Source organism: Triticum urartu, chromosome 7A (genome assembly GCF_056163025.1).
Source record: "Triticum urartu cultivar PI428250 chromosome 7A, HENAU_Tu73, whole genome shotgun sequence".
In the NCBI taxonomy this organism is placed as follows: domain Eukaryota; kingdom Viridiplantae; phylum Streptophyta; class Magnoliopsida; order Poales; family Poaceae; genus Triticum; species Triticum urartu.
This window is the reverse complement of record NC_141879.1, coordinates 97,786,855-97,804,168: the sequence shown is the minus strand read 5'-3', so window position 1 is coordinate 97,804,168 and position 17,314 is coordinate 97,786,855. Positions and strand designations below refer to the sequence as shown.

At 47.4% G+C, this 17,314-nt stretch overlaps 3 long non-coding RNA genes across 3 annotated transcripts; 1 reads left to right on the top strand and 2 right to left on the bottom strand.

Annotated features, from left to right (window-relative positions):
• Positions 1–531: 531 nt before the first annotated feature.
• Positions 532–3,184, bottom strand: LOC147958213 (uncharacterized). The gene is made up of 2 exons (XR_015611710.1): positions 1,015–3,184; positions 532–836 (listed from the first exon to the last, which is right to left on the bottom strand). It is a non-coding gene; the product is annotated as an uncharacterized LOC147958213 (long non-coding RNA).
• Positions 3,185–8,721: 5,537 nt separating this feature from the next.
• On the bottom strand, positions 8,722–12,039 carry LOC147958212 (uncharacterized). Its single transcript, XR_015611680.1, has 2 exons — positions 11,725–12,039; positions 8,722–9,028 (listed from the first exon to the last, which is right to left on the bottom strand). It is a non-coding gene; the product is annotated as an uncharacterized LOC147958212 (long non-coding RNA).
• A 2,245-nt stretch (positions 12,040–14,284) lies between these two features.
• On the top strand, positions 14,285–16,267 carry LOC125523519 (uncharacterized). The gene is made up of 3 exons (XR_007290275.1): positions 14,285–14,525; positions 14,601–14,829; positions 16,065–16,267. It is a non-coding gene; the product is annotated as an uncharacterized LOC125523519 (long non-coding RNA).
• The last annotated feature ends 1,047 nt before the right edge of the window (positions 16,268–17,314 follow it).

Here is a 17,314-nt window from a genome sequence, read left to right as displayed (position 1 = left end):
TGTCTGAGCTGCCACACACCTACAGTAAAACGAAGAATTTCCTTCGTACAGTTGGAATTGGATATGATATGATCCATATTTGTAAGAATAATTGTGTTCTGTTCCAGAAGGATTATGCCAACTTAAGTGAATGCCCGAAATGCAAATCATCAAGATGGAAAGATGGCGATGCTGTGAAGAGGATTCCTCATAATGTTCTGAGACATTTTCCAATTACACCAAGATTGCAGAGGCAGTTTCATGATGCTGAAACAAGAGAGGATGTACTGTGGCATTCTAGAAACTAGGAGTAAAGAGATCAGAATGTAATGAACCATCCATCTCATGGTAGTGAGTGGAAAAGCTTCAATCAGAAACACAAAAAGTTTGATGCTGACCCGAGAAACATTAGACTTGGCTTAGCTTCAGATGGATTTAACCCATTTGGCCACCAGAGTGTGACGCCCCCGATTCAATCGTACACTAATCATGCACGCCAATGTGTACGATCAAGATCAGGGACTCACGGGAAGATATCACAACACAACTCTAAAACATAAAAAAAGTCATACAAGCATCATAATACAAGCCAGGGGCCTCGAGGGCTCGAATACAAGTGCTCGATCATAGACGAGTCAGCGGAAGCAACAATATCTGAGCACAGACATAAGTTAAACAAGTTTGCCTTAAGAAGGCTAGCACAAACTGGGATACAGATCGAAAGAGGCGCAGGCCTCCTGTCTGGGGTCCTCCTAACTACCCCTGGTCGTCGTCAGCGGCCTGCACGTAGTAGTAGGCACCTCCGGTGTAGTAGGAGTCATCGTCGACGGTGGCGTCTGGCTCCTGGGCTCCAGCATCTGGTGGCGACAACCAGAAAGAAAGGAAAGGGGGAAAAGGGGGGGAGAAATCAACCCTGAGTACTCATCCAAAGTACTCACAAGTAAGGAGCTACACTACATATGCATGGGTATATGTGTAAAGGGCCATATCGGTGACTGAACTGCAGAATGCCAGAATAAGAGGGGGATAGCTAACCTTGTCGAAGACTACGCTTCTGGAAGCCTCCATCTTGCAGCATATAGAAGAGAGTAGACTGAAGTCCTCCAAGTAGCATCGCGTAGCATAATCCTACCCGGCGATCCCCTCCTCGTCGCCCTGTTAGAGAGCGATCGCCGGGTTGTATCTGGCACTTGGAAGGGTGTGTTTTATTAAGTATCCGGTTCTAGCTGTCATAAGGTCAAGGTACAACTCCAAGTCATCCTGTTACCGAAGATCACGGCTACTCGAATAGATTAACTTCCCTGCAGGGGTGCACCACATAACCCAACACGCTTGATCCCATTTGGCCGGACACACTTTTTGGGATCATGCCCGGCCGCAGAAGATCAACACATCGCAGCCCCACCTAGGCACAACAGAGAGGTCGGCACGCCGGTCTAAACCTAAGCGCACAGGGGTCTGGGCCCATCGCCCATAGCACACCTGCACGTTGCGAACGCGGCTGGAAGCAGAACTAGCCCCCTTAATACAAGAGCAGGCTTATGTTCCAATCCGGCACGCGCCGCTCAGTCGCTGACGTCACGATGGCTTCGGCTGATACAACGACGTCGAGTGCCCATAACTTTCCCACGTAGTTGGTTAGTGCGTATATACCAAATGGCCAGACTCAGATCAAATACCAAGATCTCGTTAAGCGTGTTAAGTATCCGCGAACGCCGACTAGGGCCAGGCCCACCTCTCTCCTAGGTGGTCTCAACCTGCCCTGTCGCTCCACCACAAAGTAACAGTTGGGGGCCGTCGGGAACCCAGGCCCACCACTACCTGGGTGGAACCACCTGCCCCTTCAGCCCCCATCTCCGAACAGTATCACAGGTAATGTAACAGTGTAAGTATATAGTATATGCCCGTGATCACCTCCCGAGTGATCACGATGCAGTAGTATAGCATGGCAGACGGACAAGAGTGTAGGGCCACTGATGGAACACTAGCATCCTATACTAAGCAGTAGGATAGCAGGTAAGGGTAACAACTGTAGCAATAATGACAGGCTATGCAGTAGAATAGGATTAGCCGAAAGCAGTAACATGCTACACTACTCTAATGCAAGCAGTATAGAGAAGAGTAGGCGATATCTGGTGATCAAGGGGGGGGGCTTGCCTGGAAGCCCTGGCAAGAAGAAGGGGTCTTCGTCGATGTAGTCGATCTGGGGGTCGCCGGTAGTCTCGGGGTCTACCGGAAAGAAGTAACGGAGGGGGAACACAATAAATAACAGAGCAATCTCAGCAACACAAAGCATAACATGACAATACACGGTGCTAGGAGTGCCCTAACGCGGTAGGAGGTGATACCAGCGAAGGGGGAAAACATCCGGGAAAGTATTCCCGGTGTTTCGCGTTTTTGGACAAATGAAACGGAGGGGGAAAGTTGCGTGTTTTCTATGCTAGGGATGTGTAGCGGGCGAACGGGCTGCGTATCCGGATTTGTCTCGTCGTTCTGAGCAACTTTCATGTACAAAGTATTTTCATCCGAGTTACGGTTTATTTTCTATTAATTTTTAAAGTTTTAAATCATTTTCTAATTTATTATTATTAAATTAATTTGAATTTAGTATTATTGCATCAGCATGACGTTAGCATGACGTCAGTGGTCAACAGAGGTGTTGACTGGTCAAACTGACGTGTGGGGTCCGCATGTCATTGACTGATCTGGCTAATTAGGGGTTAATTAAGTTAACTAGTGATTAGGTTAATCTAATCAAGATTAATCAGGGGTTAATTTAATTATTTTAATTATTATTTATTTATTTTTAATTCTTTTTTATTTAAAAAAACATTCCAGGGCGGGCCCCACATGCCATAGGGACAGGGGCCTATCGGGCGCTCCTTAGCGGGTGAGGGCAGCGAACACCGCCCGAGCGGGCGCGACAGGCACCTGACCGCTAGCCTCGCTCGCGGACAACGGGGGGGAGGCGCGGTGAGCCGTGGCCCGGGCGCGACCAGCGGCCACCGCTGGGGCTCCGGCGCGGTGGAGGGAGCTGCATGAGGAGGGCCGCGGCCAAGTGCACAGGAGGGGGTGTGCTTGCGGGGAAGCAGGTGGCAGCAGAGTGGCGGCGGAGGCGGGGAGCGAGGCGGGCAGGGGAGAGGACAAGTGCGGCCAGCAGCGGCAGCTGCGAGGCCATGGGAGGCCGGAGGCGAGCGCGCGCGGAGACGGCCAGGGCCTTGGGCGCGGCCGGAAGTGGTGACGGCAGGCAGGGCAAGCGGCGAGCGGGACGAGGCCATGCGCGAGCGCGGGCGTGCGCGGGGGGGGGCGCGTGCGGGGCGAGCGCGCGTTGCGGGCGTAGGCGTCGGCGAGGGGATGCGGTGGTCGCCGGGAGAGGAGAGGGCGCGGTGGGCGCCGGACTAGGCGACCGGCGCACCCGGGGAGCGAGGGCACCGTGCGGCGCGATGCAGACGAGCACGGCTCGGGCACGCGCGTAGGACGAGCGGCCGGAGCAGAGCTCGAGGGGATCGAGCCTATGGGACGCGCCAGAGTCAACTGTGAGGGGGGGGCTAAAGGAGCTCACCGCGTAGTCTTCTGATGCCCGTGGCGAAGCCGAGGACGGCCGGAGCAGTGTAGACCGAAGAGAAGCGGTGGCGGCCAGCGACGATGAAGATGGTGTCGATCGCGAGCGCCGGCGACGACCCAGAGCAATCTTGAACCGGGAAGATGAGGACGAAGAAGGCGAGCTCTCCGGTGCAGTCATGGGCGTCGGGGAGGCGACCGGCCGCGACTGCGTCAGGACGACGGTGAGCGCGGCGGCCACGGTCTCGGGCGAGGCAGATCTGATGGGGCGAGCGAGGTGGAGAGGGGGGATGAGAGAGTGCGTGAGAAATATCTGCGGGTGGGGGGGGGGCTCGGTGGCGGCCTTATCCCCCTGGCCAACGCCGATGAGGGGGTTGGGCGGCGACGAGCGCGTGCGGGCGCTTGGTCGGACGCGCCCGAGGAACAGTGAAGAGGGGCAAGGGGTCTGAGTGGGCCGGCTGGACCTGCCCAGCTGCTTAGGCCCAGGTAGAGGGGGCTTTTGTCTTTCCTTTTCTTTTAAAACTTTATGTTTTCTTTTATTTTCAAAATGCAAAAAAAAAAGTTGTATAAAATACTCAGCATGCACCTAAACTATAATTATAACTTAGGGCACTGCTATAATTAACTTGGCACCAAACTAAAGTAGTTTAGTATTTTTATAAAGTAACAAGCATTTAAATAATTGTTTTAGCCACTATTTTAAATAGTTTAGGGCATTTAAACACTTTTCAAAAATGTTGGTTCACCACCAGCATTAACAAAAGAATATTTTCCATGTGATTAACATTTTAGTTTTAACATTTTAAAACTTTTATTGTTTGCTTGATTTTTAATTTGAATTCGAACCGGTTTCGAACTAACGCGAGATTAGCAACAGTAATCGAGGTGATGTGGCATCATTAGCAGAGGTTTACTGTAGCTTGATTATCCGGGCGTCATAATTCTCCTCCACTACAATAAATCTCGTCCCGAGATTTAAGAGGGCAGTAAGGGGGAAAGTTCTGGTTACGAAATTCTAACGGATCTTCTCGTCTTGGTTGAGCTTCTCGAAGAGGTCTATCCACTACATTGATGTCTTCACTTCTCTGCTTCAGGTCATCATGATGAAGCCGACATCCTTTCTTCAGGATCCCCATCATACTTACGAAAGAATAAAGGGTGGTTATTCTGTAAGAACGGACCTCTGCAAGGTTGACTACCTGGTAGTTAACATCGGGGAAGGTGGCGGAAAGTAACTCTCGAATTGAAACTTAAGAAAATATCAAGAGAAAAGTAAGGAGGAATCATGGGAAGTTTCGAGCGGGCAGGCAATCGTTCGATGCCTAAAACAAAGTGTTGAATGGGTTTAGAGCAATGTGAATAAGCATTGCATCTGATACCTGAATAGATCAACAGGCAGGTGGCCCGTGAATTGCATACAAAGTCAAGCATGAGGAATAACTTTGACAACAAGGTGTACAGGAGAGTCAGGTTTCGATCCTGTGGAACTGTGGGTTAAAATTAGGAGCGGTGACATCTTGCACGGTCATGATAGCAAGGCATGTCCGAGAGTAGCATGTCAGTTATGTCGGCAACAACGTCGGTACCAATGGGGAGGGAAGAAGAGAACCATTTTCCTACTCGTTTCACGAGGCGGACCAATAGGCAAGGTTCTCGTCCATCGGTGGTTACCGGAATGTCATCAACAATAGTAACAGGGTCTTACCGACACGATTGCACACCTAGGTGTTTACGTAAGCAGAAGAATATTACTGCTTAGATCATATAGATCACTAGAAGGGTTAAACAAATCAATGGAAAGGAAAATGTGATCATCAGATCAAACAGAACAATGGAAAGGAAAATGTGTTTGACACATATACCAGGGGTATACCCTTCCCAAGGACAAGCAGAGCATGATATCCACGACAAGATATAATGTAGAAAACCCTTTATGAAAGGGGGAGAAATTTCATGACATTACCCATACAACGGTGTTTGGATAATTGAGCAGGAAACATTTAACATTGGGCTTCAAATGTTCTTGTTGAAAATCAGAGTATCATAGACATGCTTCGAGATAGCATTGACATGGTCATCAGGTGAAGATCAGACTTTGGAAACACAATGGATCCAACAGGAACAACTTGTAGAATAAGTCTTACAATTTCCTCATGGAAGAACGGATAGCCTTGCTAACTAGGAAACTATAACAATAGGCCCTCCGGCCAGGTGTACTAGTCACGACATCACCTTACCGGGTCACATAAAGACCAATGTTATAACTCTTGGAAATATGTTCCAACCATCATATCTGACCGAGATTCAGATCTGATTGGTGTCAGGGTAACTCAGACCCAGGATGCCGGAGAAGAAAGGTGCAACACAAATTGTCGAGATGACATTGTAAGATTCTCGGGAAATGAACTATGGAAGTGAGTTCCAAAATAAGAGTTCATCATTTAACCAAGGAGAGGTGAGGAGGTGGCTGATTGACTCAGCGACAATTCATTGATATTTCCACACTTATGTGAAGAAGGAGATAACATTAGTCAGATCAAACGATATAATGATGTATGCTCGAGGAAAACATACACAATTTAACAATGGTTCAGAGGTGCGCCCGAAATATGGGTTGGGTTGCACGACCAATGTCAGAATGGTGATTCAATAATCAATAGTCTAAGAATGAACGGCCAACCATTAACTCCAAAGAAATAGGGTTGCTAGAAGTGCGGAACCCAAACAGCACCGTTCACTGGTTGGTACCCCGGTTGGAATCAACGCGAGGACCAAGAAAGAATGGTGATGGTGAGAAGTATCACTATACCAAGAATTCTTAAGAGGTGGTAAAATTCCCACGACATTCTTGACATAAAAGGTGGTAATACTCCAAGATAAAGAAGAACAATGCTGGATAGCAAGGAACTCATGGTATAACACAAAACATGAACAAGTTTGTGTTGGAGGGAAGGCAATAAAGTGGCCGATGATAACACAACCCATCGAGGGAAAGGATGGTATTTCTCTTCATGAATCCGGTTGATATCTTGGAAGAGCACATAAGGTTGATGATGATCACGACACATTTGTCGAGAGATTTCATGAAGATCTAATCAATCAGCGACGACATCAAGTCAAAGGAATGATGAAGTGAAAGGTTATTGGAACCACGACACAAACTCGAAATCAAGCTTGTTGTTCAAGGCTGATGAGGAAAATTGACATAAGCTCAGCTCATCGTCAAAAATTGTGCTCCGGGAAGAAGGACCAGGTAGCATAGTTAAATGTTTACACGATAATGATATAGCCAATCAGGTTAGGAATGACTTTAAGGATTAATAAACTCGTAAGCAACGAAAATTACTTAGAGTTATTGATTCGGAGTGAGGAACCGATTCACTTATCGGTGTTTTGAGTTGACAAACAACCCAGCAACCATGAAGTGACAGCGACAGGGAAAGGTAGTACTTCATCAAAAATTCATAAGATGTAGAGCAATGGCATGATATCCTCGAGATACCAGGGGTAATACTCGAAGGTAGATCATAATAGAGGTCGGGCAGACGCATTGATCTGTAAAAGGAAAGTACTTTAACTTGTGTGAGAAATAGAACCAAAGGAGAACGATCATGGTCGTAACCATGATCATAAATGATCGAACCATGGATACCAGAAGAACTTGTAACAAGGGGGTAATTATTTTTACGAGCAGCTTCCATGATAAGTTCTACATCATGTCAATGGGCATGAACACAAGGTTCAAGGTCGACTCCCACTTCTCCAATGCATAATCTTTCATTCACTGCTCTAATAAAAATGATTTCAGTGTGAAAACCTACCGGGTGAATTACTAGAGGAGTATGACCCGCGAAAAGTTTTCGAGTTCACACAGATTAAGGAAGGCATAAGGTTCAACCCATCGGGATATCTTAGAAACATATACCACAAGTTTCAAGAGTAAATATCACCAGCTCGAAAGCAGAGCATGGTTGGACAAATCAGAGAATAGGATTTACAAATGGCATTATGTATCAGGGAAGAATTCACAAGGCGATTAAATATGAAGGACATTGTCGAATAATAATCCAACAAAGGATGTGACGGTCCATAGCGGAGCTGATGTGAGCATCGGCACACAACCAGTTGAAGGAAGAATGCAAGGGCTTCAAATTATAGAACATCTTAATGATTCGATGCTTAGATATCAAAGGAATTATGATTTTCAAATCAAGGGATCAGAAGCAAACACTCTGATCAAGGATGGATAAGTTGAGTAGGCTTAGGTTACAATCGATGGCAACTTGATTGGTCAAGAACCAGCTCATGTTTAAAATAGCGTCTGAGTCGGAAGGATGAATTCTAGGATCTGGTTGAGGATTGCGAGCATTCGCACTTATTGAATCAATATGCTCAAAATGATAGTGCAAAGATGCCAATAAGATTACTATACTAATGGGATTAACCATAATGCAAGCAAGCAAGAATTGCAAGAGCAACAAGGTGCTGAGGATTTTCGGAAGATCAAATAGTATTTTGAAGACTTTGGTGAAACACATGTACAACTGGGGAGAAACAAATCCTCGGTGTGTGTGAGGATTAATTTGTAGGTGCATTCAGGTGACAAGGAACTGCAAGGCAGTAGGCACAAAGATTCTCGAAACAACAACGAGTATTTCGGGGTATCTTGTAATAACTAGAGCAACTGGGGACTAAGGTAAGAATGGCAAGTGCATGTAGTTATCTATAGGGGTTGTCGGCGGGTGGGAGTTGCAAAGGCAATGAGCATAAGTTCTCGAGATAGCATCGGATAGTATCTTATGAATCTTCTGATGCAGTCGGCGATCATCTGGACTGAAGGGGCTCTCCGGGAGAAAGTATTATCGAGAACCTAGAGTCAGAGTTAGTAAAATCGTTTAACCCGAATAGAAGAGATGTCAGAGTCCCAGAGTATAGGTCGAGGAATAAAAGATCCTACTACCACCCAATGGCGATGTGAGCCCGTAAGACACACAGCCATGTTAGTAAAGTTTTTGCAATGTCTAGACTCGACTTCAGCCAAGGAGTGTGGAAGGGGATTCCTACAGGCAGTCTGCTCTGATACCAACTTGTGACGCCCCTGATTCAATCATACACTAATCATGCACGCAAACGTGTACGATCAAGATCCGGGACTCACGGGAAGATATCACAACACAACTCTAAAACATAAAAAAAGTCATACAAGCATCATAATACAAGCCAGGGGCCTCGAGGGCTCGAATACAAGTGCTCGATCATAGACGAGTCAGCGGAAACAACAATATCTGAGTACAAACATAACTTAAACAAGTTTGCCTTAAGAAGGCTAGCACAAACTGGGATACAGATCGAAAGAGGCGCAGGCCTCCTGCCTGGGGTCCTCCTAACTACTCCTGGTCGTCGTCAGCGGCCTGCACGTAGTAGTAGGCACCTCCGGTGTAGTAGGAGTCGTCGTCGATGGTGGCGTCTGGCTCTTGGGCTCTAGCATCTGGTTGCGACAACCAAAAAGAAAGGAAAGGGGGAAAAGGGGGGAGAAAGCAACCGTGAGTACTCATCCAAAGTACTCACAAGCAAGAAGCTACACTACATATGCATGGGTATATGTGTAAAGGGCCATATCGGTGGACTGATCTGCAGAATGCCAGAATAAGAGGGGGATAGCTAATCCTGTCGGAGACCACACTTCTGGCAGCCTCCGTCTTGCAGCATATAGAGGAGAGTAGACTGAAGTCCTCCAAGTAGCATCGCATAGCATAATCCTACCCGGCGATCCCCTCCTCGTCGCCCTGTTAGAGAGCGATCACCGGGTTGTATCTGGCACTTGGAAGGGTGTGTTTTATTAAGTATCCGGTTCTAGTTGTCATAAGGTCAAGGTACAACTCCAAGTCGTCCTGTTATCGAAGATCACGGCTATTCGAATAGATTAACTTCCCTGTAGGGGTGCACCACACAACCCAACACGCTTGATCCCATTTGGCCGGACACACTTTTCAGGGTCATGCCCGGCCGCGGAAGATCAACACGTCACAGCCCCACCTAGGCACAACAGAGAGGTCAGCACGCCGGTCTAAACCTAAGCGCACAGGGTCTGGGCCCATCGCCCATAGCACACCTGCACGTTGCGAACGCGGCCGGAAGCAGAACTAGCCCCCTTAATACAAGAGCAGGCTTACATTCCAATCCGGCGCGCGCCGCTCAGTCGCTGACGTCACGAAAGCTTCGGCTGATACCACGACGTCGAGTGCCCATAACTTTCCCACGTAGTTGGTTAGTGCGTATAGACCAAATGGCCAGACTCAGATCAAATACCAAGATCTCGTTAAGCGTGTTAAGTATCCGCGAACGCCGACTAGGGCCAGGCCCACCTCTCTCCTAGGTGGTCTCAACCTGCCCTATCGCTCCGCCACAAAGTAACAGTCGGGGGCCGTCGGGAACACAGGCCCACCACTACCTGGGTGGAACCACCTGCCCCTTCAGCCCCCATCTCCGAACAGTATCACAGGTAATGTAACAGTGTAAAGTATATAGTATATGCCCGTGATCACCTCCCGAGTGATCACGACGCAGTAGTATAGCATGGCAGACGGACAAGAGTGTAGGGCCACTGATGGAACACTAGCATCCTATACTAAGCAGTAGGATAGCAGGTAAGGGTAACAACTGTAGCAACAATGACAGGCTATGCAGTGGAATAGGATTAGCCGAAAGCAGTAACATGCTACACTACTCTAATGCAAGCAGTATAGAGAAGAGTAGGCGATATCTGGTGATCAAGGGGGGGGCTTGCCTCGAAGCCCTGGCAAGAAGAAGGGGTCGTCGTCGATGTAGTCGATCTGGGGGTCGCCGGTAGTCTCGGGGTCTACCGGAAAGAAGTAACGGAGGGGGAACACAATAAATAACAGAGCAATCTAAGCAACACAAAGCATAACATGACAATACACGGTGCTAGGAGTGCCCTAACACGGTAGGAGGTGATACCAGCGAAGGGGGAAAACATCCGGGAAAGTATTCCCGGTGTTTCGCGTTTTCGGACAAATGAAACGGAGGGGGAAAGTTGCGTGTTTGCTATGCTAGGGATGAGTAGTGGGCGAACGGGCTGCATATCCGGATTTGTCTCGTCGTTCTGAGCAACTTTCATGTACAAAGTATTTTCATCCGAGTTACGGTTTATTTTCTATTAATTTTTAAAGTTTTAAATCATTTTTTAATTTATTATTATTAAATTAATTTTAATTTAGTATTATTGCATCAGCATGACGTTAGCATGACGTCAGCAGTCAACAGAGATGTTGACTGGTCAAACTGACGTGTGGGGTCCGCATGTCATTGACTGATCAGGCTAATCAGGGGTTAATTAAGTTAACTAGTGATTAGGTTAATCTAATCAAGATTAATTAAGTTAATTATTATTTATTTATTTATTTATTTTTAATTCTTTTTTATTTAAAAAAACATTCCAGGGCAGGCCCCACGTGCCATAGGCACAGGGGCCTATCGGGCGCTCCTTAGCGGGTGAGGGTAGCGAACACCACCCGAGCGGGCGCGGCAGGCACCCGACCGCTAGCCTCGCTCACAGACAACGGGGGGGAGGCGCGGCGGGCTGTGGCCCAGGCGCGACCTGCGGCCACCGCTGGGGCTCCGGCGCGGTGGATGGAGCTGCAGGAGGAGGGCCGCGGCCAAGTGCAGAGGAGGGGGCGTGCTTGCGGGGAAGCAGGTGGCAGCAGAGCGACGGCGGAGGCAGGGAGCGAGGCGGGCAGGGGAGAGGAGAGGTGCGGCCAGCAGCGGCAGCTGCGAGGCCATGGGAGGCCGGAGGCGAGCGCGCGCGGAGACGGCCAGGGCCTTGGGCACGGCCAGAAGTGGTGACGGCAGGCAGGGCAAGCGACGAGCGGGACGAGGCCACGCGCGAGCGCGGGCGTGCGCGGGTGGGGCGCGTGCGGGGCGAGCGCGCGTTGCGGGCGTAGGCGTCGGCGAGGGGACGCGGTGGTCGCCGGGAGGGGAGAGGGTGCGGTGGGCGCCGGAGTTGGCGACGGGCGCGCGCGGGAGCGAGGGCGCCGAGCGGCGCGATGCAGACGAGCACGGCTCGGGCATGCGCGTAGGACGAGCGGCCGGAGCAGAGCTCGAGGGGATCGAGCCTATGGGACGCGCCAGAGTCAACTGTGAGGGGGGGGAGCTGCAGGAGCTCACCGCGGAGTCTTCTGATGCCCGTGGCGAAGCCGAGGACGGCCGGAGCAGTGTAGACCGAAGAGAAGAAGTGGCGGCCAGCGATGATGAAGATGGAGTCGATCGCGAGCGCCGCCGACGACCCAGAGCAATCATGCACAGGGAAGATGAGGACGAAGAAGGCGAGCTCTCCGGTGCGGTCATGGGCATCGGGGAGGCGACCGGCCGCGACTGCGTCAGGACGACGGTGAGCGCGGCGGCCACAGTCTCGGGCGAGGCAGATCTGATGGGGCGAGCGAGGTGGAGAGGGGGGATGAGAGAGTGCGTGAGAAATATCTGCGGGTGGGGGGGGGGGGGGGGGGGGGGGGGGCTCGGTGGCGGCCTTATCCCCCTGGCGAACACCAACGAGGGGGGTGGGCGGCGACGAGCGCGTGCGGGCGCTCGGTCGGACGCGCCCGAGGAACAGTGAAGAGGGGCAAGGGGTTTGAGTGGGCCGGCTGGACCTGCCCAGCTGCTTAGGCCCAGGTAGAGGGGGCTTTTGTCTTTCCTTTTCTTTTAAAACTTTTATGTTTTCTTTTATTTTCAAAAAGCAAAATAGTTGTATAAAATACTAAGCATGCACCTAAACTATAATTATAACTTAGGGCACTGCTATAATTAACTTGGCACCAAACTAAAGTAGTTTAGTATTTTTATAAAGTAACAAGCATTTAAATAATTGTTTTAGCCACTATTTTAAATAGTTTAGGGCATTTAAACACTTTTCAAAAATGTTGGTTCACCACCAGCATTAACAAAAGAATATTTGCCATGTGATTAACATTTTAGTTTTAACATTTGAAAACTTTTATTGTTTGCTTGATTTCGAATTTGAATTTGAACCGGTTTCGAACTAACGCGAGATTAGCAACAGTAATCGAGGTGATGTGGCATCATTCGCAGAGGTTTACTATAGCTTGATTATCCGGGCGTCATACAGAGCGCCACATATAGCATGTGGCCAGTGCTTGTTATCCCTTACAACATGCCTCCAAATGTCTACACCAAAGAATCAAACTACATGATGACCTTGCTCATTGATAACCCACAAGTATAGGGGATCAATTGTAGCCTCTTTAGATAAGTAAGAGTGTCGAACCCAAGGAGGAGCTAAAGGTAGAATCAAACTACGCACGCTTGACGTTCGCTTTACCTAGAACAAGTATGAAACTAGAAGTACTTTGTACGTGTGATAGGATAGGTTTGCAAGATAATAAAGAGGACGTAAATAAAATATAGGGGATGTTTACATAAAGACACGACTAAGTTTGTTTTAGTAGAGATCTTTTATCAACAAGAAAGTTATTTGTTCCTAGGCAATCGATAACAAGTACCGGTAATCATTCTTGTAATTTTATATGATGGAGAGGCATGAGCTAACATACTTTCTCTACTTGGATCATATGCACATGATTGGAACTCGCAACTACTAAAGATCATTAAGGTCGTGAAACCCAACCATAGCATTAAGTATCAAGTCCTCTTTATTCCCATACGTCATACCCCACCTACTCGGATTTAAGTTTCTGTCACTCTCGCAACCCACCGTAAGCGAACCATGAACATATTGCAACACCCTACAGCGGGGCCCCTCACGTTTGCATGAGAATAGAGGGCATGGTAGGACAGCACCATAAATAAAATATATAATCATTCCAACCAAGATCACGATTAACCCACAGGACAAAACGGATCTACTCAAACATCAGAGGATAACCATAGAGGGGGAGAAATAATATATGGAGTTGAGCACCATGTTTAAGTAGAGATTATAGCGGGGAGAAGAGGTGTTACACCGCTGCATAGAGGGGGAGAAAGTTGGTGTTGACGATAGCAAGATTGTTGATGTAGATCGCCGTCCCGATCGTTGCCCCCGGCGGCACTCCGACGCCACCGAAAGCGAGGGGGAGAGAGCCCCCCTCCTTCTTCTTCTTCCTTGGATGTAACATCCCAAATTTTTAGATTTGGAATGTTAATAGGATCATTATGTTGCATCCTGATTTCTATGCATATTTGAAATTTTCTGATTATTCAAATCATTATTGCAACTTAAGGCAAAATATTTGGAGTGGTGATAATATGACTTCTCCCCTATTAATAATACTAGGAAAATGCTAAGTATATATTCTCGAGTTTACAAAAATTATTTTGGCTTTGTAGAAACTCAAAATTATTTTATAGTTGTTATTATAATGCTCTTTATGTGCTTGTTTTGCATAAAATATATTTTTTCAAAAATGCATTTGTGTTGTAAAAATGTTCACTGATTTTGAAGCAATAATGGTTTATTGTCTGTTCTGGTATTTTTCTAGGATTTAATTTCCTATTTATTTATCTTTATTTACTTCCTGTAGAACGCTTTTTTTGAAAAACAACTCGCGCACTGTGCAGTCGGGCCGCACAGCGGCCAGCTATCCCTCGCCCGCGCGCTTGCTAAGCAGCAGCCGCTAGCAGGCCGGCCCATTCCAGTGCAACCGGACAGCCCACCCCGCAGCTCCCTTATTTGTTTTTTCTTCTTTCCAACTTCTGTCGCTGACCACTCTGGCCCACGATCTCATCTCCTACGTCCAGCGTGTTCCTCATGAACACCCAATCCCGAATCCAATCCGTTGGGGATTCACTCTGTAGTCCCGTCTCCAAGTTGACCCATATATATAGATGCCCGTGTGCTCCTCATCCGATTTTTGGAAAAATCAAAGGATCCCGTGCCCTACACCTCCCTTCCGATCTCCCTGAACTTGCGCCGCTGACAGAAGCTTTTGCGGTGAATTTCGTCGCCATCGTGGGTACCAGCACCTCCTGTTTCCCCTGTCGTGTTTCCCCTGCTTCGCTCTATCTCCCTCATATTCTTTTTTTCTCAGTGGAGCACCCAATCGAGCAGACGGACGATGACAGAAGCAGTTCGCCGCTGGCCACAGAGAGACCCCTCCTTCGTCGTTAGAACTACCACCGTCACCTCCGTTGATCGCCGCGTCTGCACGTCACCTCGCCTTCGCCGGAGAACCGCCGGGGGAAGCGTCGTCGCCCACGCCCGAGCCGCGCCGCCGCCGTCTCGTTCAAGTCTGGCGACCACACAGCCTCTGTTTTCCGGTGAGCGTTTCCATCCGTCGGATCTCTCTCTGACGGTCCAGATTAGATCATCTGTTTTTTTATTTCCCGGACCTTTTTTTTGTAAGCTGCGACCGTTCGCTGTTTAGACCCCGCACCGAACACAGCCAGCCACTAGTAATGTGCCACGTGGCACATCCACAGCTGCCGCGGCAGTTCTTCCACAAATCTGTTTTAGCACAATTTATTTTGGCAGATTCCATATCAAATGTTCATTTAGGTATATCTTAAGATCCGTATCTCCAAATTGACCAATTCTTTTTCCTGTGTACTCGTAGAGACCAGGAGAGTACCGTAGAACCAAAATTTAACATTTTTGAACTATTCTAATTTGAATTTGTTTAAATTTGATTTCAAACATCCGAAGGCCATATTTTTCAAACCATAGATCCAAATTAGTTGATTCTTTTTGCCTTGTGATCCTGCTAGCATGTAGATATTATATAACTACTGATATGTTCTGTTAATTAAGTTTTTATTTGAATTCCTTGCTATTGACTTTATTGTGGGGCTATGTGAGTACGGTTTATTTATCGGTGCCTTCGTTATGGTATAGATTGTCCAGAGTGTGAAGCGGACCAGAATTAAGCGTTAGTGTACTTCAACACCGTTCAAGGAAAGTTTGCACTTTTGATTTTGCTCATCCTATATTTTGCTATGCGTGTGTGGTTTTATGCTATGCTATATGTTTGCCTTGATATGTGTATCCCGTGTTACCATGTTTTGTTGTCGATTGTGGTATGTGATGGTGTGATCAACTTGTTATGGTAGATGTGGGCATGTGTCGAGTGATTCCATGAAAGTGGTGAGTGTTTATAGACGTAGGCTTGGGATAATTAACCAGGTGAATGCGTCACTGGCAGAGCGATCTATTGTCCCTAGAGAATGCGCCATTGACAGAGCGCACTTGAGGCGAGGTATAGTTTTCGGAACATAAATCAGGTGAATGCGTCCTTGGCAGAGCGCTCTATTGTTCCTAGAGAATGCGCCACTGACAGAGCGCACTTGAGACATACTTCTGAAGTTCTTGTCACGTTTATTTAGAATCTTTGGGTTATCTTGGGCGAGTAAATTAGAGACATTCTTCTCCAAACTAACTTGTGTGTTTTGTTTGTCATACATTGCTTTATGGATGTAGGTTTGCTTTATCATATTGTGTGATTTGCCAATACATTCAATGTATTGACCCTTTGTGGCTGCAACTTATCATGTTGCAGGATTTTCAGATGATCAGTGTGATACAGTAGGGTCGCGAGTCTTCACTCAGCATTTTCGCCAGTGGGCAGTGATGGGACTCATCGTCTATTATGCTACATTTCCACTGTTGTTATTGAATATAGCTAGCTATGTGCTATTCCGTTTGTAATACTTTATGAATTCTGGATCATACGTTATAGTAAATGATGCACTTGTTATTTGATATTCTTTTTTTTGCGGGTATGTTATTTGATATTCATATGTACTGTGTGTGCTAGCGAGTTGATCCAGGGACTAGCACAATAAGCACAGAGACATCGAATCTTATCAGGTTCGGGCATTACATTGGCCTCCCCCCTAGATGGGAGGAGAGTTCCCCCTCTGGTCCTTGGTCTCCATGGCAGCGGAGGGGCGGGAGCCCCTCCGAGATTGTATCTCCCTCTCTATTCTCTTCTGTTTCGCGTTCCCAAATCTGGCCGAAAACCGTTTCTTATATTCCCGGAGATCCGTAACTTCGATTGCGCTGAGATTTTAAGATGATTTTTCCCGATATAAGCTTCCTTGCGCCCGAAGTAGAGGTCCAACCGACGTAAGAGGTGAGCACAACCCAGGACGGCACGCCTGGCTCCTCTAGCGCGCCCTGGTGGGTTGTGCCCACCACGGGCCTCCATTTGCGGTGATTCCAACTCCCAAAAATCACATATATTCCAAAATAATTCTCTGTGATATTTTATTGTATTTGAACTTCATTTGATATGGATACTCTGCGATACAAAAACATGCAGAAAACAGGAACTGGCACTTGGCACTGGATCAATAGGTTAGTACAATAAATCATATAAAAAGTTACCAAAAGTATGTGAAAGTGATATAATATTGGCATGAAACAATCAAAAATTATAGATACGACGGAGACGTATTAGCATCCCCAAGCTTAATTACTGCTCATCCTTGAGCAGGTAAATGATAAAAAATATAATTTTTGATGTGGAATGTTACCTAGCATAAACTTGATCATATGTCTAGTCATGGCAGGAATATTAAGACATAAGTGATTCAAAGCAATAGTCTATAATCAGACATAAAGACATCAATACTCAGGCATCCCAACAAACAATCATGTCTTTCAAAATATCAACGCTAAAGAAAGTTATCCCTACAAAATCATATAGTCTTGTCATGCTATGTCTTCTTAACACAAAGTATTTATCATGCACAACCCCGATGACAAGCCGAGCAATTGGTTCATACTTTTTAACGCGCTTCGGCT